Source organism: Sorex araneus, chromosome 4, assembly GCF_027595985.1.
Source record: "Sorex araneus isolate mSorAra2 chromosome 4, mSorAra2.pri, whole genome shotgun sequence".
NCBI classification, from domain to species: Eukaryota; Metazoa; Chordata; class Mammalia; order Eulipotyphla; family Soricidae; genus Sorex; species Sorex araneus.
Window position 1 is genome coordinate 18,048,580 of NC_073305.1, and position 24,465 is coordinate 18,073,044.

Genomic DNA, 24,465 nt, shown 5'->3' on the forward strand with positions numbered 1-24,465 from the left:
CGAGGCCGGGGGTGGCGGGGTGGCACGGGGAGAGGTGTGCGTGTGCGCGCGTGTCGGGGTGTGTGTGCGTGCGTGTGAGCGCGAGTCCCCGGACGGGGCTGCTGCTGCTGCTGCTGCTGCTGGCTCGCTCGCTCGCCCTCGCTCGCTCTGCCCCTCGCTGCCGTCTCTGCCCCCATTAAATTATGAGTTGACTCATCCCGGCCGCTGTCGCCGCCGCCGCCGCCGCCGCCGCCGCCGCCGTGCCCGGCTGGGCTCCGCGCGTCCGCCCGGGCTGCAGCCCTCGCTGCCGCCGCCGCCGCCGCCGCTCCTGCCGCTCCGGCCGCCGCCGCTGCCGCCGCCGCTGCTGCTGCTGCCGCCGCTGCCGCCGCCGCTGCTGCTGCCGCTGCTGCTGCTGCCGCCGCCGCTCTGGCTGCCTCTTCTTCCTCCTCCTCATTTTAATACAGAATCACCCCGCTCTCGGGCCCCAGCCCCGAGCACGCAGCCTCCTCCCGGCCGCCCGCCGCCGCCGCCGCCGCCGCCGCCGCGAGCCCTTCCCCAGCGGGGCCGGGAGCGGGAGCGAGCGAGAAAGTGGCGGCGGCGGCGGGGGGGAGGGGGAGGAGGAGGAGGAGGAGGAGGAGGAGGAGGAAGGGGGTGCGCCGCGGAGGAGGAAGGCGGCGGGGTGTGAGTGTGAGTGTGTGTGTGTGTGTGAGTGTGAGTGTGAGTGCGTGCGGGGTGGGGGGGCAGGGTGCAGGGAGAAGGCGGAAAAGGGATGGGGATTAAAACCCGGGCTGGAGGGCCGGGATTGGGGGAGGGGGCGGGGGCGGCGAGTGCAAAAAAAAAAAAAAAAAAGAAGCCGAAAGACAAGTAACTAGTGAATGAGTGCGGGGGGTGCGGGCGGCGTCGGGGGGGGGGGGGAGCGCACGATTTCCGGCCCCGGGCGCGCAAGAATTTGTAATGAGCTTGATTAGAGTGAGGCGGCCCGACATTTATTACACACAATACCCAGAATAACAGGGCGCAGCGCGAGGGCCAGCCCGGCCGCCCGCCGCCAGGCGCGCCGGGGAGGGCGCGGGGGGCGGAGGCGCGGGGGCTGCCCTGGCGCGCGGCGCGCGGGCGGGCGGCAGGGGCAGGTGTGCGAGCGGCGGCGGCGGCGGCGGCGGCGGCGGGAGGGGGCGCGGGACGGCCGCGGGGCGGCCGGGGGAGGGCGGGAGGGGGGCGGAAGTGGCTGCAAGGGACGGCGCGGACGGTGCAGGAGGCCGGGGCTGGTGGAGACGCGCCCGAGAATATGCGCACCCCCGCTGCCCCCCGGCGGGGCGGGGGTGGGGGGGGGTGCTGGCATCCCAAACTAGTGGGAGCCAACGTGGAAAAACGGGAGTCCGAGAAGAGCTGTCGGCCCCAAGTGGAGGGAGGACCCTTCTTCGGACCCCCACACCGCTCAGCCCTGGGACACGCAGGAGCCAAAGCGGCGTGTGGCCCGGAGTGGCCGAGTTAGAACAGAATTTGGGTCACTTGAAAGAAACCTGACTTGTCGCTACAAAGCGAAGGATGCCACCAAGCTGGCACCGACTGATACCGAGCCAGAGGCAAGAAAGTTTGGGTGGGTGAGCTACCTCCGCTGTGGCTCTTAAATGCTTCAGCTGTGATGTCTAAGGTTAAGCCACCCACTTAGATAAATGGTCATTAGCACATAAATGCGGTCTTATTTAGATAATCTATTAAGTATAGTTTATATAGAAATGAAGAACATTACAATCTCCCCGAAATAAAGATGCAGCATTTTATCGCTTCGGTTTTCGTGCTCACATCTTGCCACCCTGAAGGCAGTTAATCATTAAACAAAAACAAAAATGTTTATAAGAATTATTTTTCAGAATATACGAGTAGGGCACAGAGAAAAATCCATCAGATAAACATTTTGTTACACATGGAAAAAAAAAGCAACAAGTTCGCACAAGTAGTGAGATAAGAGGGAATATGCAAATGAGGTTCTTTAACGCCACCAATACTCTCTTGGAGACACTGTTTACATTAGAAATCTAAGAAAAGCAGAAGAGAAAGCAGAAGATAAAGTGTAGGAAATAATGGCCTCCTGGGGAGAACAAGTTTAGGAGAAGCACAATGAAAACATATCATCCTAATGGCACCCAAGTTTCACCCACAAACCGGAAAGGTTAGTCAAAATCGAGGAAGGCAACCATGAATCTTGGCACAGAGAAACCCAAGCCTTGAGCCAAAGAAAGAGCATGCTAATAAAACACAGAACCCAGAATCAAAAACAAGAAAATAAATATCAGGCAATATCACTGCAAAGCTCAATGAAAAGAAATAAGGATATTTAAAGTGTAAGGAATAATAATTAGGAGAGAGACTAAGCAAAACAGCATGGGTGTCAATTAATGGAAATATTAAGACTTTCAAAAGTTATTTTATATTAAAAAAATAAGTCTACATTGAAAATGAATCCTTGTAATACGAGAGGTTAAATTAGAAATTTCCAGATGGGCTATTTTAGAGTTGCTCTAAAGCTCTGAGCTTAAACAGCCGATGCCTGACATGATTTCCAGAAACCTGCCTGCCTTTCAGTAGGAGTAATGTATTCCAGCATCACACTGTATAGATTTACAAATAATAGCAAAGCTTAGAAAAAAAAAGACAGTAAACTACCCCCAAAAAGTCTTCCTATATCTCAAGTCAAATGCCAAAGCCCAAATTTAAAAACCATAAAATTGTTGACAAACAAAACTTGAGCAGAGAGAAAAGACTGAAAAGTGGCTACTGAGAATACAAAATTTAAGACACATGGGAATAAAATCATGTAAATGTACGTATCCCATTATTTACACAAGTAAACAAGACAAAAAACCTCCAAGTGTCTTAGACAACTCTTGTGATACCGGAGTTAAAGAAATCATCTTTAAATTTGAATAACACCTCTTATTCAGGAATTATAAGCCAATTCATAAACATAAACTCTTAAGTATATATATATGTATATATATATAAAACAAGGGTGGGTATGGCCTTAGAAAATGATAAACAGAATGAATGTGAATAGAGATCTAATAATGACTTTATTATAAGGATAATGATATAGTACAATTATGACTATTAATCACAGTCATACTAATTTTACCTCAAGCACAATTCTTTATTTCAGAACTACATGATTATAAGAAATGACATAAATAAAATAGCACACAGAGGGAGAGGTGGGAGAAAAAAAATGGCACAGAGAGGTTTATGCTCTCTAAGTAATGCATTGCATCGGTCAACGTAATTATTATATAGCACTTACCCCTTCCCTTTAGAATATTCTTTGTAGTCACTGAGCATCCGCCAATGTAAACCCAGATTAAAATAAAGGGGGAAAAAAGACAACTGGGAAAGTGCCACCTTCCTACGGCATTATGTGGGGGTAAGAAATCAAATCAGGGTGGGGGTTGATATTTATTTTACACAAGCACCCTATATTTTGGAAATAAAGATGCAAGCAAGTGTTCAAAGAAGTTAGAACAAAATAAACTTTCTAAATCTTGCTATCAAAATAGAAAACCTCAGAACATGGAATACTGCAAGTCAAAGCATGTACTATTTAACATGTGGATATAACAGTTTAAAAGAGTGCATCAATTTTCTATCACATGAGAAGGCTTTCAAACTGGCTACCTAAAAGTAGCAGGAGAAAATATTCTAACAGATATGCAAGATTTCTTCAACTTAATAATGAAAGGACAACTGCGTATTTCAGATGGCACCGTATTAAGATAAATATGCAGGCAGATATCCGAAAGCATTAAAGCACATTCAGAGTTCTGAATAGCACATACATTTGTAATAAACATAGAAAGCATTTAGAATTTGAACGCTTTTAAGATATGGCAACTACACCAGTGACTGTGCTAGCAAAGCAAAGCTTACCACCATAGCACTTTCTAAGGACATGTTTTTTTCCCCCTTTCATCTTTTTAAATTCAAATACAGTTGGCTATCTCTCTCTACTCTTAAGGCAGCACAATTACATAGCATATTGCTCTTTTTATTGTGTCAACTCTTTGTTTTTTGGCTTTAGTTGCAGGTGGTGTTTTCCATACAAGAATTTCTGGGAATATGGTCTCTGTTGGCCATATAAGGGTATCTCTTTGAGCCATATGTTTTGTTGTCATGTGTCTCATTTGGTCTGTCTGGGATGTCAGGACTGATTTCCACATCATTTCTTGAATGGACCAAAGACACATTTGTAGAAGCAGGGAGGAAAGAGCTGGGGCTGGAGCCCACACGACTCTGTCAAAACATATATTTGAAAGGAAATGCAATATCCTGTAAACATTTGCACTCTTCTTCTCACATCTTATCTGTGACTGACATCATCACACTGCTTACAGTTAAGGAGAAATCAACTTGAGCAGTTCTGAAGTTTGCTCTGTGTGTGTGTGTGTGTGTGTGTGTGTGTGTGTGTGTGTGTGTGTCTGCATACAGTTTAATCAGCCAGACCCCACATCTTTAGAGGTCATGGTGTGGCACACCAGAGTCCTGCAACCAGCCTGACCAAGTCCTGAACCTGGGGAAAGGGAGCTGCCTCATCCTTTTCTTAATTAGTGAATAAAGGGAATCTGACTAAGCTCTCTCACTGATCTAACTAGATACTATGCTCCTTCATCCCTTTTTTTTCTGTTTAGTTTGACTTGGGGCCCATACCCAGCAGTGATGAGGATGGGGACCACTTCTGGCAATGCTCAGGGGACCTGTGGTATTCAATTGGGCTGCATGCAAGGCACTGTGGCCCCTGTTTTGCACTCCCATGGATTCTTTCATTTTTCTCTGTTGTAACAATCATCACAGTCTTTATCAACAAACACGTTTGCTAATTATTGGCCTCATATATGGCTCCCGTAGAGAACATCGCCCTATCAGCCAGAGACTCTGTAGTGTTCCCTGCCATAGTCACGAGGACGGCATCCTTGCAGTATTTACAATACAAATGATTCAATGGGAGTATGAATGAACGGTGTCATAAGCGACCAACTTCCACTGCTAACTGCGATGACAGTCGTGTTTTGAGACTGCAGAAGCGAAAAGGAGTGAATGGTCCCTATGTGGTTTTATTGTTTAAGTTTAAATGAACTGAAATGAAACAAAACTTACAATCTAGCTCCTCAGTCACATTTCAGGTTACACAATAGCAACTGCTGGCTAGTGACTGTCACTGGGGGTGGTGGAGAACCATTCCCACCAGTGCGGGAAGTTCTATGGGACAACACTAACTTAGAGTAAGGTCTGCGAAAGATGGCTGAGGAAATCTGGGATCTAACCAGGAATCATCTTGGGGTTGCTGAATGGCTTTCAGCAATTCTAATGATACTGAAATTGAAACCACTTTCCATTTTAGAATCAGCCCATGGGGTCTGAAAAGCTGTGCAGAATAAGACTCGTGTGCCACTGAACACAAATTCGAGTCAACTTTCTAGACATGTCTGTACTTGAAAGGGTCGTCTAGTACATTTGGAATAATATGCTTTTACCCCAAATGCTGCTCTCCCCGGGCATTTAAATAGCTCATGGGTGAAGTTAAAAATCACAGTGTGATTCCCCACCCTTACTTGCACTCTTACATTAAATGAGCAGAGTTGCCATTATGAATGGCTCTGTTGGATGCTTTCATGTAGATACCTACTTAAACTGGGAGGGCATCCAGATACCAAACAAATACTGGTTCCCTGCAAAACACAGCAAAAGACTTGAATTGTTTCAGGAGAGATAAAGGAGAAATGATAATGAAGTCTAAATATAGGGCTTATGGGTTTTGCTTTTTTTTTCCCCCCTAATAAGTGGGGTTTCAGTTATAGCCAGACTGATAGTGATCAGGAGTTGTTTCCTAATTAGTTGGATGTATGTACACACTGCTAATTTGTGATATGGTTTTAATAGACAAAAGTCATTATTAAACTTGAGCAAAGAAAGGCTCATGTTTACGCTACATTGGCAGATTGGATAAGGAAAATGAAGTTTCTACTGTAGTTGGTTTCTAGAATCTGAGAGAATCTCTAGGCCTTTTACTTGGAAAAAACAACAACAACAATTTTTTTTAAAAAAGTCTCTTAGGGGCTGGAGCAATAGCACAGCAGGTAGGGTGTTTGCCTTGCACGAAGCTGACCCGGGTTTGATTCCCAGCATCCCATATGGTCCCCTGAGCACCACCAGAAGTAATTCCTGAGTACAAGGCCAGGAGTAACCCCTGTGCATCACCAGGTGTGACCCAAAGAGAAAAAAAAAAGGAAAGGCCTTTTAAAGCAAGTATTCAGCACAAATTTTTAAAAAGCTCCCTTTTATCATGGTACCTTGACAAGACACAATGGTAATAGTTTCATCAAGTTGTCATCTCTATCTCCAGACCGCTATCCAAAACTGAATAGGGGAAGGATTTCTTCGATTGGTGTTGAATCCTCCAGTGTAGACATCAACACCAAATACTCAGTTTCGGGTTGTTTCTCTTTTTTCACCCTGACCCCTAAAGTCCCCTTTCAGCCCCTTCTCCTCTGGGGCTTTCTGTCTCCTTTCCTTTGTGCTTAATGGCATCTGTTCTAGCCAAAGACTTCTCCAGGAGTCATTTCCTTTGTTACCCAAGCTTTTCCTTTTTTCCAATTTGGGGAGAGGCTTTGGGACACACCTAGTGGTGCTCAGGTGTCACTCTGGGCAGTGCTCAGGGGACCAAATGCGGTGCCAGAGATTAGTAGGACTGGGCCAGCAGCATGCAAGGCAAATGGCTTTACCCCTTTACTATCCTTCTGACCCACTGTTCTTTGCACAATCCATCAACCCACCACAATCCTCAGTGTGGCATTGCATAGTTACATGCCTTCCTCTCCCAACTGCAAATCTGTTAGCATGTTGAGGTTATGCTTATGGCTGTATTCCTGGATTTTCTCACAGTATTTGCCACAAAAAAAAAGAAAGAAAGAAAGAAAGAAAGAAAGAAAGAAAGAAAGAAAGAAAGAAAGAAAGAAAGAAAGAAAGAAAGAAAGAAGGAAGGAAGGAAGGAAGGAAGGAAGGAAAGAAAGAAAGAAAGAAAGAAAGAAAGAAAGAAAGAAAGAAAGAAAGAAAGAAAGAAAGAAAGAAAGAAAGAAAAGAAAAGAAAAGAAAAGAAAAAAGAAATATAAGCACTAACCTGCTAAGTGAGTGCTTGGAAGAACGCTATTTGACAATCTTTGGAAGTAAAGGCAGGTGCTCAGTAACTCCCCAATTTACTGCACACCAGTTTCAACTAAGAGGCTCTTTCAACAAGCCAGGAGACATGGGTTGGAGTGACAGTACAGAAGGGCAGATTGCTTGCCTTGCATGCGGCCAACCTGGGCGGTTCAGCAGAATTGGCTGGATCCCCAGCACAAGTGATCTCCCCCAAGCCCACCAGAAGAGATCTCTGACTGCAGAGCTCAGACCACTACCGGATGTGGCCCCCAAAAGAAAATGAAACAATTCAAAAGTTCATGCTAAGCACTCAGTCAAATCACAATGGCCCAGAGTAGGAGCCAGGCATTTGAATTTTCAGAGCTCTGAGAGTGATTCAAAAGTACAGACAGCTTTGACATGGACTGGGTTAGGTAATGTTTCAGAGATAGGGAATCATACCTCAGAGGATAGCCTAGGGCAAAGCTTTTAACCCAATCCTAGATCTCTTGGAAAAGCGAAGACTGTTCCTGCAAACTGCAGTAGCCCAAAATTTCAGGAATGTGTGTTCAGGCAAACCACTTGTTTCAAACAAACAAAGAGAGATGAGGAAGAAGCTATTAGATCATTGATTTGGTGACTAAAGGTATGCTATTTGAGGAACCATGATAAATTAGCATTTGGGCCCTTGCTTGAGATTTACTGGGGTGCCAGAAATCCTGTGCAGGTATATGATTTATCATCACAGACATAAGCAACTAACCACAAAATTACACATGGAAGTACAGTTCTAAAGCCAGTCTATTATTTACTGGAGCCAGAACCATCCGGGTTTCCTCTAATTTTTCTCAACATAGTTAAGCATGATTTTATTCCCAGAAATCTTCAACTTTGAGTGGGATTCTAATGGTTCAACTTATTTCCAGACTAAATCGCTGCACTGAAGTACGCATGTTTATCTACGTCAGTGAGCCAGCGGCAGGACAGAGCTCTCTCTGCTCTGCAATGCTCTTAGGAAACTCAGGAAAGCTCATTTTCTTTCTTAAATTTGATTTTCCAGAGTTCCACCTGTCCAAATGCTCCACCACTAGCTATATTCAGAGCTACTCAGGAGCTGTTTAATTCCATTGAAGTCAAATAGTGTGTTTCAAATCAACCTGTAGCCAAGACGGGTCAACCAAACTGTCTTAGAAATACCAATCCGATTGCTCATTTTTCCGACCTTAACAAAAACAGGTTAAAGTTACAGAGGACCTGAATCTTAGTCCAGAATCTTGGGTGGGGGGGAAGGGGGAGAAATATCAGTGAAAGTCAGTATCTGATACTGCATCACTATGCCCATTGCTTGTCACCAGGCCTAGACAAAGACTGCCCATCAAGAGGGAAAACGACCACCAGAAACATCTGCATCACATCTGGACAGTGATTAAATAATACAGCTATAATGCTTGAAATTTGTTGAAGCAAAGAAGTTTAATTCAAGACTGAAGCACATTCTATTTGGGATGATGGAAAGATTTGGAGGCTGATTATGGTGACGCTTGTACAACAGTGTGAATGTAATTAATGCCTCTGAATTGGACACTAAAAATTGTCCAAATGGCATAGTTTTTGTTCTGTACTTTACCCCCCACAAAAAAAATTCAACAAGGAAAACTAGAGAAAAAATATCTTTCACCTCTTGTTCAGATTGGCATATACATACTGTCATGAAAATATCATGACAAGCGGAAAAACAATGACATAACTACAACAGATAATCCTATCTTCACCACCAAGCTTCCACTCTTTGTTGTTAACCACCAGTAGGCACAGTCCACTCTATGTTAGATAATTAATTCATATGATGAATACCTGACCCAAGGATAATTAACATGGACTGGTAATTAGAGACTGAGATACCACCCAAAGTAGGTAATTTGAAGACCTCTGATGCAAGAAAATGTGTTTTTTTTTTTATTCATAAGGATGAAAACAAAGTACAAGACATCAAATATGTCATTTTTTAAATATTTTTCAAATAAGTAAAAATTAGCTTTACTTATCAAATAGTAAACCTTCCCAATTAACTAGTGCCTAGAAAGTAGGGGACATGCATGCAGTACAATAATAAATGGATAATCATTGTAGCACACATTAGCACTATCGTCCCATTGTTCATCAATTTACTCCAGCGGGCACCAATAACATCTCCATAGAATAGATAATGTAGTCAATGTAATGATTTTGAAACTGTTTCAATATAAAACTTTAGATTCGATTCCTTAATAAAAAGAAGGAAAGTGTTTTATAGTAGAAGTCTAAAAAGCTTGAAATTGCTATCAGTCACTGAAGAGTAATTAAAATTATTTACTTCTGCATACATACCGAAATTTATAAGCCCCTTTTCTGTAACATGTTTTCCTACAGTCTGTCTCCTGTCACCTATTCCTCCCCCTATTACCTGTTCTATGCATCCTATATTAGGAATGTTTTTAAGTTACTATGGAAGTTAAATGGATTGGAAATTCCAGTATAAACTAAATCATACTGAACTTCACACTATATATTTGTGGCTTTCTAAAGCATAATTAAGGAATATGAATAAAAAGGCAAATTGAAATCATATTGTTTGTCATATGCAAAAGCCATCCATACAAATACTAAAGCCTACTTTCACAATATAGCTGTAGCTGGAGTAGATCTTTTTGCCGGTGCCTTTTTCTGTTTTCGTACTTATTGTGGAATGTAATTCATCAGATAACTAACATGAACTATAAATATACATGCAAATTTCCAGCTGATATGAAGCAAAAAGTTGATAAATAATGCTGCACTATAACTTTAAAAACAGAACTAGTGAGCCTTGAGGCTATTTTTTAATCATTTATTTTTATTTATCCTGCAAAGACTATTTTCACTTGTATTGTTTTTTTATATATATAAATATACTTGGGAAAGAAACAAACAGCATATTTATTGGAAAAAAAAACACTTGATGGGGACCAGCTTATAACTGTTTTAAGACAACACCGCTTTGCAGAAGGACAATGCCTGTTATAGTACTTGTAGATAAAACATTACAAATTCACATTCTAGCTAATAAAAATTAAATTTCTTATCTCTCCTTGAGGTAACACACCTCTTAATAAATAAGGGTTTGTTTAATTGGGGGGAGGGTGCAGCTTTGTAAGTTCACTTTTTACAAAGGGGTCTGTTGCCCAGGATTACAACACTGCAAGCAAGTGCAAAGGCATTTTCCAGCCAGCATATGCTGCTGGTTAGGATAAAAACCAAATCTTGGAAGATTCACAACAGATTTGGGAAGTCCAATTTTTTGGCTAATATCCAAGTATGAATACACTTTATATGAGACATATAACATAACTTGGTGCATGTCTACAGACAATATATACATGCCACCCAAGAGTTTCATACAATTTGAAATTATTATAGGTTTCATTAGAATTCTTTCAAACCCAGAGTTGGCATACCATCTCTATTACTAAGCAACTTTCAAATAAAAAAAGAAGAAGAAATAACATGGTGGGAAAAGTAGTCAATAAGGGATAGGGAAATGACATCTGGGTCTTCTTCATTTACTGTTGAGCTGACTGATTTCTAAGTGAAGCAAGATCAGGTTCCATATATATAAAAGAATGAAAGAGAATCTGATCATTTAGAAGACCACATAAAAAAGTTCACTGCCCTTAAATTTAATTTATAAAAACCAAGTTCACTTTATAAAGAGAATAAACAAATAGGAGAAAATTTTGTACTTGCTGGATTAAATGTTTATCTATATCTAAGAGACAGGTGTCAAACAAACAAATGAAAAGAAAAAAAAATCCACCACGGCAAAGAGAAACTTTAACTCACCAGATTCCATCTGTTACATTTGAATTCATGCATAATTGATAATCCATGACTGGTAAGTTCTTTTTTCACTAGCCGGCCACAGTTTTCTAAACATTATGTATGTATTAAATCACTACTAAAGTAGACTACATTTCAGAAACAGCAAGGGCAGAATAAGAATATTTTAAATGAAAAATTACATGCCAGTTAATAATAATACAGCTGACCTATGTTTAAAGGAGGGAAATTTTAATCATGTGCATATTAAATATTAATAACCTATTCTGTTATTGTTATAATAAGGTTAAGTAGGCTTCTCCATGCTTAAGGAAGAGGGGGAAGTAGGAATGCATAATGGTGCAAAAAGATACAGAGACGGGAGACAGACATAAGGAAAATGTGTCAACAATAAACAAGAGGAAATGAGAAAGAAGAAAAAGATGAAGGTGGAAACTAATCTCTATGTGTCATTATGACTGCCAGAGTACTGGCAAAGAAGCAGCATCCTTTTATTTCAATTTTAATCATTTCTGAATTTTAATACCCAGCTCCTTTTGTAATTCTCCTGGCATTCCCCATATGCCTCCATCCCAGCCAAAACACCAGTGTAAATTAAATGGCAGGCAACCACACCACTGATGTAGCCTCCCCAAAGAACCTACCAGGTGACCAAAAGCAAAATAAGGTATGTCTACCTTACATCCCTGTGGACCTCTAGCCAATTAACTGGCTGAATGTTCTCTACTTTCTTTAATTTTGAAAAGAAGGACAGTGGTAGGTAATCTACAGATAGAGAATCATTAAAAAAAATAAAGCAAGCCAGTAGTAATACAATAATCAGTGACCATCAGGGCCTGGAAAAATGAGTTTGCTCTCACTGGCACTAAGGAGCATCACATGATTATTTAATTACAGCTCTAATTTTTGTCTCGTGGATGGCAACATATCAACAATTAATAGGGCAAATAGAGGAGACTGTTTTTAAAGAGACAGAGTATTCAGGATAATGCAATAGGTCACACAGCAGTATACCACCTTGGAGTACTTTTCTTTGTGTAACTAAATAGGCCTGCTTTGCAAATGGCCCCTTGCATGCTTTTGAAAGGAAATAAAAACTTCAAAGGAAATGTTTATTTTATTTTGAGGTAACTTTCATACAATGCCCTAGAACCTTCCACAAGGTTTTAGATGCAGCTTAACTACTGAAACCTGAGTTTCTCATTTTAAGGCTTCTTCATGAATATAAGTACATTAAATCTGCAACCATTTTTTAAGACAACGTACATAGCTACCAAGAAAAAAATATTTATCAATAATTTTTGACTGATATTTCTTCACTAGGATCCCGAAAAAGAACATGTAGGAAAGGACAGGTGAAGGTCAATTAGTCTTGGGCCACAAGCCCACAGTATTCTGGTAATCAGACTACAAGAAAGATAATGATTACATCGTAGCATAAATGCAAGGAAGAGCAGTCCATGCTGATTCCATTTTCACAGCCAAATGCCAAAGGACCAAGACCCTCAACATAGATGCTTCACCTAATCCTGGAGGTCAGACAGTGAGGGTAGAACAGAACCCAGGCTACTACTGAAAAATGAGAGCGCATACAGTTAGAAAAGAAAAACATTCAATTATCCAGAAAACATAACTGGGGCCTGTATAGATTAAGTGTTCAGATAACCCCAGTAAAAATGGAAAATTAGAAAGAAGACTCTCTTTTCCCATTAAATCATGATCAGCACAAGCTAAACTCTGTTTTATTATTAATTTAGCAAATCTTTACCTAACGGTCCTGATGCACAGCACAGAATGCTGAGAAGTCGCTCCCATTTTATACAACACAGATGGATACCTTACACAAGTTTCTTGTGTGTGGTTTAAGATCTGATTGAAACAAACTCCATCTATGAACTCATACAGTGGGAATATGAACAGATTTATTTGACATACTATTATTGCACACGTTCCCATGGTCTACATATTGAAGTCAACGAAGGGAATTCAAATAGTTAAACCATCTAGGTAAGAACGAGTCTGGCTCTCAACTCCTCTCCAGTCCCCCAGTGTTCTGTCATGGAACAAGTCAAAGCGAAAACACAAGTCTGAGATTTGGAAAATGACAGAGTCTTACAACAACCACTCCGATCAACTGCTGAGATGTGTCTTAAATGATCAGATTATGGAGGATTGTAAGAAAACAACTTGGCTAGAGAAACAGTGACTACAATGATTCCATAAAAAGAAGTACAAAGAGGTGCTAAATCAACTCAATAAGCTTTTAATGACTTCTCTTGGCCAAAAGAAAATGAGAAAATATAGGCATCTCAAAATATTATATGGGAAAGTTAAAACTGCTGAGGGGCAATAATTTCAAATGGCACTGGCAAAAGTGATAAAGCCAACACTAATTACAAAGAAAGGAAAATTACAGGAAGAAATTTCATATATTCTAGTGAAAAGTCTTCAAATTAACTTTTTTCCAGCACAAAACATTTTGAGGATTCTGGCCCAAAAGTCTGACCCTGTACATGCTAAGCGAGTAATTTTAAAAGTCTAGCAAGCAGCAGCTTGTATGTAAGTGTCTACATCATTCTTTTTTTAACATGACTGTTAATATACAGTTAACATGTCTCAGAAAAGGCTGTAATTAACTGTCTACTGCTCTAATAACACTAATAAGCATACAGTATTATTAAGATACAATGACTCCATACAAACTAAGGCTGTCATTTTTTAACTTTTAAGATAATGTTCTAAATTGGTTTTGAGTCCCCTTAAACCACCTAAAAAGAAGCCCACCTTTAAGAAATTTTTTAAAGCGTAGTTAGTAAAATATTGTTCTTTCCTTCCACAGCCTGGAGAAGTCTGTCGAGGACTACCCATGACATCTGAACATCATGGCAATTGGTAAAAATACAATGGGAACCACTTGGATTCTTTCATCGATTCCATAAATTCTTTTAAGATTCAAAACTACAAGCATCTGAATTTAGTTCTTCAGTCAGAGATAAAATAGTTTCTAAGGGCAAGAAAGATTTGCTATATCAAGAATCACAGAGCCTGTTGTTAATCCCCAATGATTTTCATTGTCTGGTTCACTGGAACAGGAAAACTTAATTGCATTCAACATCAAACAGCTAATTATGGATATGCTATATTCAAGACTATCTCCATTTCAAAAGATATCTGCATACACTGGGTCCTATTTTATTTATAATAATTATTACAATAAAATATTTATAACATAAAACCTCTTTTACCATAAAGTCCTTAACATTGTAAACATCAAAAGGCCAAATTGTCATTTATGTGCTTTTAATGGCATATGAGAAACCATTGAGTCCGACTAGAAAGGAATCTCTAGCAATCAACTCAACTGTACGCCTCGCTTCTGGAAAACTGCATCTACAGATTTTCTCCTTCACACGTGAATTACTACCTTTTCTTCCTTTAAGGTTTTCGAGAAAGGAGGGCCAAATCATTTCTCCTGGGATCTTCCAACCATATTTCATGCCCCAAAGAAGAATGCCCGCGTAAGAATTTTTTTATTGGTTTTGGTTCCAAATCACCTACAGCTGGAAAAAAAAAAAAGCATCACCGACATTTCCCCAGGTCACTCAATGCCAGTGTGTCCGTGTGTTTGCAGCCCTGGTTCCACATTGAAAAAAAAAACAAAACTATTAAGAACTTTTCTAGCACTTACCCTCCAAATAGCTGAGGCTGTCCTCTAAATCTAGTCTAGAGGAGAGCGCTCCCAAAGTAGTCCTTGATGAGGTGACAGTGATCAAGTTCTCCCTGTCTCTGCTAGCAAAGCAGGAGCATCCCCAAATGAGGTGGTTACCAGTTGCCTGTGAAGCAGCTGGACCATTACTGCAGTTCTGAGGGTGCGTCACAAATCAGGTCACAGCTCTGGGTAGAGTCCACCCACTTCACCCGGTGCAACGCCCTCTGCTTCCTGCACACCTGGGGGGCGGGGTAGTGGTGAGGGAGGATGCCGGAGAGGTAGGTGCATCGTACTGGTCCACGGACATCTCCTAGCCCTTCCTAAGGGCTCAACCAGGTGCACTGGCATTGGTTTCCTTTGCAAGCAATTCAGCTTGGTTTGGGTGAACCTATACCCCAAGGTACTAAAAAAATTGTGCAGTTTAGCTCTAAAATGAGTGATGAGTGTAATCAAAGTTTGCCCAGTTAAAAAAATTTTTTTCAGTCAGCAACATTTTTCCTCTGCTGGACCTCAAACCAACTTTCCTGTTATTTTTAAATTGCAAGACATTTCACTACCAAATGTCAACTTTCGGTTGTAACTAAGAAATAAATGGTGGGGTATCTGTTAACTACTTTTTAATCTCTGATCGCTAAAACTAGACCACTGCATTAACTGAATTATATCCTTGAAAGTCCATTGAAAGAAGTGATTAGAATTTCTATTACAAATCTTCAGACAGCAGCAACTGTGGAAGTGATGGAGAATAACTTGAAAGAATAAAAATAGGCCAATATGCTGGAGAAAATGCTACACTACTAAATCTACCCTGCATATATATACACACAATCTGTATCTATTTACTCTGAAATGGAATATCTGATCTTAAAAAAGACTTAAAAAAATAAACAGCAAAAGGTACTGTTGGCATAAGTTCAAAAGTACTAAATAATGTGTGCTAATGTGTTGATCACACTCTTTGAAGACGCAAAGTTTAAATAGACTTACCATTGAGAATAGCACTTAGGAATGATATATAAATTACCACAGTAGACACTTTCCTTGGTATAGTGAAGAAGAGCCTGTGTAACAGATTTGATTTATATGCTGTATTAAGACCACATTCTGCCCTAATGTCAATGGAATATGTGATTAGAGCTTGACAACTGCGTAGACGGTAAATGTAAGAACTACCCACAGAACATAACTGAAGATAAACATTTTCTGAAGTTAATCATAAGTTTTGAAATTCAACTTGAACAGTATTTTGATGTTTCCTCAGGTCTTTAAGGCTAAAAGCAGGGGCTTTTAATCGTAAGGGAAAACAAATGCACCTGTAATTATAAAACTGTGAAATCTGCCTTGTATTTAGGTGGGCAGATTAACAAGAAGACAAATAAAGGTCTTCAACACAAATAAAGGGGAGACTATTTTCAGAAGTAAGCCCAGCAATAGCAATCAATCAATGAGCCTCACTTCATGCTCATCTTTGCAGATCTTCACTCAAAGCTGAAGCATTCCATCTCAGACTTGGAAGGGAAGCTTCTCAATCAAAGTTATTACCTAAATAATCAAGTAGCCTAAGTAATCTATTTAGAACTCTGTAGAAAGTTAATTTAGCAAACACACACTTCAATGCATTTGAATGCATTTGTCCTCAGGTTGCGCTAAGATGACTATTTTTTTAAGTAGCATGCATATTCTTTGGGAGTTTTGATGTTAAGAGTTGAGGTATTTAAAAGTGCATAACATACCTTTCAACTCGTTCTCACATGACAGAAATGGGAAGATGATAATCTTCTTCAAAGTTTTGCCACTGGGAAATGATAAGAAAAACTCTCGACCCCTAGCCCTAAACCAGGAAGAGGCAGAAGCCCCGGATTATGTACAGGTAGATATTAAAATGGAGACAGAGCCGTTATTTTGTGGTGACAGGAATATAAATACGTGCACTAACCTATAAACTGGTATTTACTTCAGGAAGGTAAGTAATATTTTTCCTCTGATTGCTGAGCTGTCAGTTTAATGCAGCGTAAATAAACAGTAGGTGCCTGCTAGCTCAAAGTAGGAAGTGTTCATTCCACACGAGGAACAGATTACTGAAGCCTGATGCTCATCACACTGAAACATAACTTTCATTTTACCAGAAAATACACCCTGCCGTGGATGATTTTTCGTGCCTGATCTATTAATTAACTTAACTCTGTTCTGTCAAAATGTAAACTAATTTGTTAAAATCATCCCATAGTTTCCGAGTTTGAAACCAAATCAATTTGAAAAGCAAGAGTAATGACTGTTCTGTAATCTGATCATAAATGCTAAAAAATGAATACCCAATATAATAAGCATAAACTCTCCAAAACTACCAAAAAAAGACAAAAGAAGGTATTTAAATACAGAAATTTAATAATCTGCCTTGCCAAGTGTGCTCCAAACTCTCCTCCTTTGCTAATTAAAAGCAACTGGCACCTTTAATAATTTTCTTCAACCTTTGTGGTGCTTAGGTCCATTCGGTATATATGCTTATTCTGCTCTATAAAGTATCTAAAGGTAAGCCACTCATAAAACTCTAATTACACTCCTTATTTCTGCCAGAAACATCACTAAAATACCCTGAGCGAAGTGGCAAGTTTGCGGATCAAATGATATTCTTCAGAACAGCATTCAGGTAAAATGTGGCTTTATTCCCTTTTAAGATGTACCACAAAACTATGATAGCATGTAGCAACTGATTTTTCTCCTCATAGACAAGCACCGAGCAAAATACTTCATGGCATCATTTAAAACACGAACTCATCTAAAAACTCTAACAGGCAAGTTGAGGAGGTTTCTATTTAAATCACAAACAAATTCTGATAATCAATGGCTTCCAAAAGAAAATAGGAGTTAAAACAGTATTCTTGCATTTGGCTGTATGTCTAGACATAGTCTGAAGACTGATTCAGTCATATTCATTCATTTTATATACTTCATCAAGTCCATGCACTAACATAAGAATCATCCAAGGCAACACTGAAGAAGTGATGTATCTGAATAAAAGGCATATCTACGTATGGCCCTTTTGCAAATGTACACAACAGATGAAAATCCACTACAGTGCTTTACAGGGTCCCTGCTGTATATCCATGTTGTGTTTAGCTTAATAGTGTTTGTAACCAAGATTTTTACAATAATGAGGAACAGGTGCCTGTCACCTGACCTTTTAGGCCTAATTTACAATCCACAACCTGTCACAGGAAAAAAGTAACTGAAAATCTCCTCTAGATATTTGTCTTTGCTAATTTAATGTAGTCTTTCTCAGTCATCACTCAGATTAACACATCTCATTCCATTGTAGGCTCATATAGCTGGCAACAGACTTCTTTGCAAAAATAAACCAATATTCATTTTGTTGTTGCTCTTGTTTAAGATGCTGGGAGACAAAAGAACTACTTTTGTAGATTATCAACCAAAGAATATATTAATTTATTATAACAACTAAACAAAAGGCATTCCTTTTGAATACTTTTATATACAAAGAACTATTATTTATTACATATTTCAGCTTGTGGGAAAATGAGGAATGCATTGATTCTGGAAATAAGTATTCAGACTTTTGGAAGTTCTTTAAGTCTTCTTTCTCTATCTCCCCCACCCATTTCCTCCCCCTCCAAAGCTTCAATCCCCACAGACATTTTAAGCCATGAGTACTTTAGGAGGGAAATCCCTATTTTTTTAATCTATCATTTGTATTCATTATTCAAAAAGAAACAAAATTGAGCTGTGATTTTTATTCCTCTGGTATAATCTTGTTATCATATAGCCATACTCAAATTTAACAATGCTCTGTACTTTATAGCTACTGTTTACATATTATGTATTACATATGACTAAACAACTCTACATTTTAAATATTGTTTCCATTAGAAAAAATATGAAGTAATAAGTGTCAAGTGGAGATGAAGAATAAACATGCTTGGTATATTTATAAAATGCATAGTCATTTAAAATGTGCACAAATAGGATACATATTTTGCTGCTGTTACATTTTACATAGACTACACATTGTCTAAAGTGTATTTAATACTGTGCCTAACCAAGTTAATTAAAGTATTTATGGTGGTGTTTGTGTTAAACACTTGGAGAGGTAGTGAAAGATTCAGCCAGTTACTTCTGCTAAGTAAAGTTGAAATTATGCACTTATTATAACCTTTTCTAACAATGTGAGAAAAACAGAGTAAATATATTAAATTTGTTTCACAACAGATGCTTAGGTTGTTAATATTTAAGATGCCTATTCATGCTATTCCTGTCTGCACATTTGTCAAAAATGTAAGCTTGAATGCTAATGTTTGCCAGCAGACTGGAGCAGCCAGTATATGAATGTACTACTGTTCTACTAAAATAATATGCAATAGAAATAAAAGGACTGCTGCTAAATCATAGCACTAGTAACATACAGCAGATTAAAGGATTTTTAGAGCAAACACCTCAACCTCGATTTCTCTACTTTTTTTTTTTTTTGGTGGCCACCTCTATGGAATAAATCTCACATTCCTAACATCTTGGGGGGGGGGTGGAATCCACTTTAGGTAGGGTGTACATTTCAATAAAGTTTTAAGGAGACGAGTTATTCCATTAGCAGCACAGATGCTAGATTTCACGGACGCCTCTGGGACAAAACCTGACACAAGCGTTTTTCTTACTCTTACCCCCCCACTCTGTCCTCTAGGGAGAGTCAGGTCCCCTGGCCTCCAAGGATGCAAGCAAGGAATCCCAGCCACCGGGGCAGAAAGCTGCTCCGTGGAGGAGAGTATGTCTTGCTGTTTCCCCTGTCTGTTCTACAACAGTGTGGAATCCAAGTCAGAATACTTGCCTGGAAATCCGGACTGCCGCTGAGAAAGTTGGCCAAGGAAGGGCGCAGAGGTCAAAGTTGCCAAACAAGGCACTTTGAGAGGCGATCCTGTGGTTGACACTTGTAAGTGAAATCTGCAACGCCCTCCTGGAGGTCCGGGCCAAAACCTCCAGCAAAAACCCCTAAGCTTCACCCCGTCTTCTGAGGTCACCCCTAGCGTCCTGCTCAGTACATTTACCCCGGCACGCGCGTGTCACTGTCTCGAGCCTGCTCACCTGCCTGCTTCGTGTCCCCTTTGCGTGATCGCCAAAACCCAGGCTCCCAAACCCACGGGAGCCTTGGCAGCGGGGCGCTCGGGAGAAAGGCCGCCACGATCGGGTCGGGAGCGCAGGAGCGAGACCCGGTGCAGACCCGGAGGCGGCGGCACCTGTGCTGAGAGAGCAGCGCCTCTCCGGGACTCTCGTCCCACTCCGAGCCCCCTACCCCCACCGCGGTGGCTCTAAGGAGCCCCTCCGGGACGCACCGCACCGACAGCCGGCGAAGGATCGAAACGCGCAGCGCCGCGGCTTGCAAACTCCCGGCTCCAACTTGAGCGCCCAGGCGCCCGAGTGGCTCCCTGGATGGAGAAGTTGCCGCAAACTTCCCAGGCCCGTCTCCGCCACCGCTCGCGAGCCGCCGCGCCGGCGGGGCAGACGGGGATGGACCGGGGAGGGATGCTGAGAGCTCCGGGGTGATCCGCCGGGGGAAACTCTCCGCTCCCCCAGCCTCCGCCACCCGGCACCCCTTCTGCCAGCCCGGCTCCGGGGCGCACGGAGGGGGACTCTCCCTTCCGCGGGTCGCTTCTTTCGGTCCCTCCGACTGCCCCTTTCCTCTGCCCAACGGGGCCATGCCGACGAAATAACTCGAGAGGAGTTGATTCAGCCAGGGGCTGCCAGGCAGGTGTGGAAGCCAGTCCACACCCCGCGAGAGAACGAATGGCATCCTCGGGTCCCCCCCATCCCGGGCGCTGTCCCTCACTCCGCCGGCCCACACCCCCACCGCCTGCCCCCCGGGGGGATCCTGCAGCGCGCGCGAGTCCGGGCTCGGGGAGACCCCTGCCGCCGGGCGCCCACTGGAGAAAAAGACGAGCCGCCCCGGCTAGGGGTGCCGGGGTGGGTGCGACAGAGAAGTTTGAGTGCATTCCGGGAGGGGGAAAAAAAAGAAAAAGAAAAGAAAAAGGGGAAGGAGGGGGCAAAAAGACAGATAATGACAGCCAAAGAGGGGAGGGGGCGAGGCCAAGGAGCAAAACTCACTCAGGCATGGGCGCAGGGGGCGGCGGTGGCTGTCGGGTGCGGGCCGGAGAGCTGCAAAGACTCCCCGGGCGGGCGCGCCGGCGTCGGACTTCGGAGGCGGCGGATCGAGCCTCTGCTCCCGCCGCCGCCGGAGCTGCGGCTGCCGCGGAAGTTAATTGCAACTTGACTTCAAGTTGTCTTCTTTCCCCATCCGAAGTGGGCGTTTAAAGGGGAGAGCGAGGCAAGGAGCGAGCGAGCGAGCGCGCGGGGCCGAGGGAAGGAAGAGAAGGTGGGGGGGGGGGGAGGGAGGAGATGTTAACGGGGGGAGGGGAGGGGGAGGGGGCGGCGGGGGCGGGCGGGGGAAGGGGCCGGCGGGAGCTGCTCTCGGCTCAGCGGTCGCCGCGCCCGCAGTCGAGAGGCGCGCGGGAGCGGCCGGGGCGCCCCCCGCGGGAGCCCGCAGCCACCCGGGGCGCGCATCCAGCCCGCGGCGCCTGGGGCCGGGCACGCTGCGCCCGCGGGGGGCTCGGCGGACTCCGCGTCGCCGCCGCCTGCGGAGCCCCGGTGCGGCGGCGCGGGCTGGCCCGAGGGGCGACGAGGGCCCGGCCCGCCTCCCCCAGCGCCCGCCCCGGCTTCTCCCCCTGGCGGCGGAGCGTCGGCGGCCGCGGGCGACTCCAGGCGCGCTGCAGCCCGAGCCGAGCCGAGCCCGAGCCGCCGCCGCCGCCGCCGCCGCCGCCGCCGCCGCGCGCCGCCGCCGCCGCCGCCGCTCCCAGGCTCCCTCCCCGAGCGCCGGCCGGGGCGTGGGGGGCGGCGGGGCCGCGGGCGGCCGGGGGGCGCGCACTGATTGGCGCCCGAGACAGGACCCTCAGCCTCCGGGGTAAGTGTGGGCGCCGGGGAGCGTACTTCGGGGTCACGGCGCGCTTCTCGGAGCCCGCCAACCCTGCCCCCTCACCTCTCCGGGGGACCCCCACCTCGCGCACCCCTCCTCTTGCCGCCTGCGGCTTCCTCTTGTTGTTGGTTGTTTGGCCCGGCTGGGGGGGGGGGGGGTGTTGGCGGATGGGGGGGAGTGATTGTTGTGTTTATGTGCCAGCGGAGGAGGAAGTCAGGTGAGAGGCCCCGATGCACCACCCCCAAACCCTGCGTGCGTGGGGTGTATTGCTCCCCACTAGGGGCATGTGGGCCAATTTTTTTTTTCCCCTCATCAATGTTCGGTGGAGACGGTCTTTCCTAGAGGGCCTCCTTCGCCTTCGCTTCCAGCCTTGCTGTGCATCAGCCTTCACCCCACCTTTGGCCCTCTCCACATCCCATCCTGGACCGCTGCGCCCCCAACGGGGCCGCACGTGGCAGGAGGAGGCAGGGTCCTCCGTGCAGACCCCCCACGCCGAGCCTCTGCCGCATTTGTTCCTTGTGTGGCCAGCCGTCAACGTCAACGGCTGGACTTCTGTTCAACCTGCTGGGGGCGCGGGGGGGGGGGGGCGGGGGTTGGGGGAAGCCTCATCGGAGGTCACGTTTCTCCAAAAGGCTGGAAGCAAAGTGGACAGAAGAACGTTTCAGGACTGATGGGAAGGATAGGGAGGATGCGAAGAGAAGGGGCGAGAAAGCGTTCACCAAGGGACTCTGAAACTCCTAAAACCTCTGCAAGATCGGGTTAACTGGAGGTTCAGGAATCCAGGCTAAGGAGAAACTGGACCTCGATCAGATCACACCCCCCCTTCCCTCACTGCTTTCACGCAAATCTCCCCTCCCAACCCCCACCCCCCATTTGGGAGGATGCTAACAGGTCTTTTGTTTTGTATTGTGTCGTCTCTGGGAAATTTGCATGGAGTGTCTCATCAGAAAATTACTACTGTGTTTACTCAAAGTTAGGTGGGTTGCAGAAAGGGGAAGATGCAGGCGTGAGTGTGTGTGTGTGTGTGTGTGTGTGTGTGTGTGTGTGTGTGTGTGTGTGTGTGTGTGTGTGTGTGTGGTGTTTGTAGTTAGGTTCACGGCAGGAATTGGAAATGTCAGTTTGCCACAATAAGGACTATAGAGCCGCTTCTGTATTTTTAGAAGCTGCACTTTCTTGAGCTCCTTTCAAACGAGGCTTGCTCTCTCATTAAGTCCCCATAAATAATTGTATTTAGAGGGAAGGAAACTATGGAAGCCGGAGGGAGATTGCTAAGCTCTCCATCCCGCCAGCGCCGAGCACTGTTTGGAGTGAAGTTCCTGGAAAGTGACTGTGGGCTGAGAATTCAGTTTTTCCTAAAAGCCCTGTTAGGTCGTCCTGTTCTGTCAGATGTCTATGAATAAAGCACGCTGGGAAAATCCTGATATCCGTGCAGTCTTATTTTATCTTTTCCACAGTGGTTGATTCTACTTTTGTGCCCTGGTAATAAACACATGGACTGTGCTGTATTTTTGTGTGGTTCTTCTAAATAAAGGAGAGTAGCGTGTGTATTCATGCTGCTCTCTCGTATGCCAGTTCTTTTCTGTCAGTGGATATTGAATCCACTGGAATTTATCTGTCTTTTTCAGTTGATTGTCATTTTATGGGAGAGGCGTTTTTCCAAACATAGGAAAATATAAAACTTTTATGAATTAATATTCTCTTACGGAACTTGATGTTTAACATACCCTGCCTCCTGCCCCCTCAACTCTGGTTCTATAAAGGAAAGCAAAAAGATTTGTGATGACAATGGGCAAAACAAATTGAAACACAAGTTTTTCTTCCTAAATCACTTTGTACCTCAGCAGAACCTGGCAGACACCAAATCCCCCTGCCTTAATTTACCAAAATGCAAAATTACCTAACCAGTACTAGTGTCTCCATCTGGGAATGACATCAGGTTTGGAATGGAAAGAATAAATTCTCAGTCTTTAATTACTGCTTATTAGCAATTTCTTGTAGCAGGCAGCTGATTCTCCAGTTCTAGAAGCCTGAAATGAAGCTTAACAGAAATTGAAAAAAAAAAAAAAAACCCTAAAACCTGTGTTTTTCTCCCCCGTGCATGCTTGCATATTTATATACTCCCCAATTTATCACCCTAGTCCCCAGAATTTGAGGTGAGATGTGCTTTCTTGCATTAAATCAAGGGAACATTTTGCCTTAACCTTTTGAATTTGCTTTCCCCCACCCCCACCCCTCATAGTCGTGTACAGAGAGCTCATAGGCTGTCTTATAGTGCAGAATTATGTAATGTTTGGTATAATGCATTAAGTAACATATCTTGATAAGCCCTTATGTAAGCCTTACCCCCGGCACATAGAACAAATACATTAAATTCTTACTGAATTAACATGTTAATGAAACAGTGTAATTGATCACAAATTCAGTAATACAGGCCTCTCTTTTTTTTTTAAGAAGAAGACATTTTGCCTGAAAGTTACAAGAGCAGACATTTGTGCATCTAGATCTTTTTCAACAAAGTTCAAATCTAGCTTAAGTGGTTGAAAGAAAAATTTAAAATATATCAAGTGGTTAATAATATTGTCAAAAGCTGATTATTTTCATAGATTGGATTATAAAATATTGCCTTCTGGAGGTGCCAAAGAGATGGTACAGTGAGTGAACAGGGTGTTTGCCTTGTAAGCAACAGACTCAGGTTCGTTCCCCTGCATCTCATATGATCCCCCTGAGCACCTCCAGGAAAGATCCCTAGTACCATTGGGTGTGCAGGAAAGAAATAAGACAGTATTAACCT

General features: G+C 43.5%; 1 protein-coding gene and 1 long non-coding RNA gene across 3 annotated transcripts in view; one reads left to right on the forward strand and one right to left on the reverse strand.

Annotated features, from left to right (window-relative positions):
* SATB1 (SATB homeobox 1) overlaps positions 1-20,995 on the reverse strand; it is a 106,239-nt gene extending 85,244 nt beyond the window's left edge. For both annotated transcript variants that reach the window (XM_055134715.1, XM_055134714.1), the window contains exon 1: positions 20,810-20,995. The gene's annotated coding sequence lies outside the window, so the exon portion shown is untranslated. The remainder of the gene's footprint in view (positions 1-20,809) is intronic.
* A 536-nt stretch (positions 20,996-21,531) lies between these two features.
* Positions 21,532-24,465, forward strand: part of LOC129404190 (uncharacterized) — a 37,218-nt gene continuing 34,284 nt past the window's right edge. Inside the window, exon 1 of the long non-coding RNA XR_008629749.1 lies at positions 21,532-21,662. This is a non-coding gene — a long non-coding RNA (uncharacterized LOC129404190). The remainder of the gene's footprint in view (positions 21,663-24,465) is intronic.